Source organism: Malania oleifera, chromosome 12 (genome assembly GCF_029873635.1).
Source record: "Malania oleifera isolate guangnan ecotype guangnan chromosome 12, ASM2987363v1, whole genome shotgun sequence".
NCBI classification, from domain to species: Eukaryota; Viridiplantae; Streptophyta; class Magnoliopsida; order Santalales; family Ximeniaceae; genus Malania; species Malania oleifera.
This window is the reverse complement of record NC_080428.1, coordinates 36,071,185-36,074,396: the sequence shown is the minus strand read 5'-3', so window position 1 is coordinate 36,074,396 and position 3,212 is coordinate 36,071,185. Positions and strand designations below refer to the sequence as shown.

General features: G+C 28.6%; 1 non-coding gene across 1 annotated transcript; it reads right to left on the bottom strand.

Moving 5' to 3' along the window:
* Positions 1-1,881: 1,881 nt before the first annotated feature.
* On the bottom strand, positions 1,882-1,961 carry TRNAL-UAG (transfer RNA leucine (anticodon UAG)). Its single transcript has one exon. It is a non-coding gene; the product is annotated as a tRNA-Leu (tRNA).
* Positions 1,962-3,212: the final 1,251 nt, after the last annotated feature.

Sequence of the window (3,212 nt, the reverse complement as noted above, 5' to 3'; positions counted from 1 at the left end):
GTCCTGCTTCCTGCTCCACCCTCTTTGCCCCTTTATCCACATCGGTACTGGTTTCTATTACACCGTCATTCGTCTTTGGTTTTTATATCTTTTTTCCTTTATATTTTCCCTCATCCATTCCCTTCTCTCCTACCCTACAAACAATCAAGGTATGTCCTTACCGACAACATTTAGAACAAAAAAAATTTCATACTTGGCCTCTTGCCAAATACATTGTTTCGGAGATAAAACAAAAAGAAATCCCTTAACTGGTTCCATCATTAGGTCGACTTCGCAAATACGTGCCTCTGAGGCTCTCGTATGGTTAATTGTTGCATTATCGGTCCCGAGATAACAACCAAAACAAGTCGCTATAATTTGAATAAAATCCGCTCAGTAAAGATGCATTGGTAACCTCGGTAAAAAAATCGGTTAAGGAGCCAATGAAGATTCGTTTTTGACATCAAAATCCTTCGTCCACTTAAATAGTTGAAATGAATTGTCTTTCATAGTTCTACCTTCCCTTACCCACCCATGCACAAAATCACGTTCATTTTTCATATGTACAAGCACATGATAATCATCCATAACACTAATCGTTGGAATTTTCGCCCACGTTTTCACAATCGATAACCGAATTTTATCAATAGATGGTTGATTCTTCAAAAATTTCATCACTAATGCAAAACGAAACTCTTCCTCAATATTAACCATCTCCACTTCTGAGAAAATAATACCAATTGACCATTGATATTAATTGGCAATCTCATACGAATTTTGAATGCAGGTATCTCCACTTTGGGGACTTAACATGCTTGTTCCATGAACGGTACTTAATTAACATCGAAGCATTCCAAACTTAATTAAGGAGACCTCTTATTCTCTTTCATGTTCAAGTTAACACTCATTATTTAACTATTGAGATGCTCTGTTTTCCTCAAATAATTAGTTTCAAGTGCGAACTTTTAATTTTACAAGTGTATGGAGATGAACCAAATGACTTTCACATATTTCTAAATTTAATATATGAAACCCATTGTTACAAACACAAAGTAGAAAATTATTTTTAAGTTAGATTTAATAATGATTTGTAAATTATATTCATAGAGTTGAAACGTGAAAGTTGGTTCACCAAAATTATTTTATATATAAAAAATAAGAGTTAAAACTTTCTCCAAGTTTGGTTCTAGAGCTAAGTACTTTCAACTAAGTTGTAATAATTTTAGATTCTAAAAAATCACTTTGTACTTCAAAGTTGTTTAGTAATGCTTGCGAGTATGAATTTTAATGGTTGAATTTAAATTTGTGTGAATTTAGAAGAAATTTAATTTACATGTATGCTACATTTTATTCAAATTTATACAAATGTAAAATCCAAGTCTCCCAATTAAATGTAGGAAAAAAAGTAGTCCTCATAGAAAACGCCAACCGGAATGTTTTAAATTTTAAAACGTTATAAATTAGAAATCAAGATTAACCTTTTGAAGTACTCCTATATCTTTTCACTTAGAAATAATTTTATAATTCTTTTTTTGTTTTTTCGGCTGGTTGATAGAAAATAAGTCATGTATAATTTATTATTTTATGTTTCGATTTAAATTTCATGACATTGTTGCTAAATTAAAATTTTGTTTTAACTTACTACGAAAATAGGAAGATGACATACTTTGTTTTTTAGCATATATTTAAGAAAAAAATTATTAGGGAAGGTAAATATCTTCGCATAATTTTTATAAAAAAAATAATAAAATTAGGTAATTTTAAACATCATGATTTTTTTAGGGGAGTCATCACTATAACATTTGAGATTATTATAGGAAAAGAGTCATGAAAATTTTTATTATAACTTTAAAAAAAAATGTGTTGGGACAAAATTAGTATAAAAATGACAATATATATATCTGACAGCTGTGGGATTTGAACCCACGCCCTTTCGGACCAGAGCCTAAATCTGGCGCCTTAGACCACTCGGCCAAACTGTCTTGCATGGACACCGTTTCCTTTTTATTTTGTTATAAACATAAATATTCGAGCAGTATAATTTGCGTGAGGTCTATGAACAAATTACCGTATAAATGGTAATAAATTTATATTTTCCTCACAGCATTCCCTTAAAATTCAACTTCTTGTTAGATTTATCAGTTTTTTCATCAAGAAAAGTGAAAAATGAAATGAAATAAGGTATATATAATAAGAAATAAACAAACATTTTAATTTTATATCATTAATAATCAATTTTTCTTAATTTTCTTCTTATTTTTCTCCTTCAAATGAAATCCTTATTCAACTAGAATCCTATTTTTAAACCATCAAACCAATTAATTAAAGAATAAATAAATAGAGAAAAATCCAAATGATATAAACACTGCATCTAAAAACAATTAATTACCTCAAAACAATATCATATATTTTACAATAAGAAACATTTTAACACTACTGATCATACTGAATGTTACAGTTAAACTATATTGTTAAAATAACTTTATAACAATCCAGGTATTTCTACAATTATTAGTTTAATATTATAAATTATAAAGTAAGCAAATACCTTGAGTCATTGGTGATTACAATATAAATTAAATCTTTGGAGTTAAGACTTTTTATTTGAACTAATACCTTAATATTTAAGTCGAAAAATGATAGAAGGGTGAACTTATTATTCCAATAAATTAGTCGAGTATATAAAGGGTTTCAAACACTATGAATTCATATATATGTATATTATATTCCGTGCATTTGTGTGAATCAGATGCAAATACACTTTGGTTATAAGTGTCCTGTGTCTTCTCTTTTTACCCAATATTTGGTATACTAGACCATAATGGGTTGCGTCATTTCTCTTTGTTTTGCTCCATTCTTGTATACGAAACAGATTATCTCTTATTTTCTTGTATATTGTTTTTTAGTGATGGGAATATGACAAATATAGAATACCAAAATAGTAATACCCTCCAGGGTCTTTAATGTTAAATATTAGTCACCATAGAACGAGACTCTCTCATTGTGTTTTTATCGTCTTTATTTAACAAAATTATGCACTTTTTAAAAGACTAGTGTAGAGCACGTGCAATACGTGTGATGCAACCTTTCGTTTTATTTTTAAAATTTTTATGGTGTTAAAATTAATTGAAACTTATATAAAATTAACATTTCCCCAACATTGCTTTTTTACATATGATAATATTTGATCATTTTGAGATGAAGTACTATTTTATCTTCATAGCAGTATAATT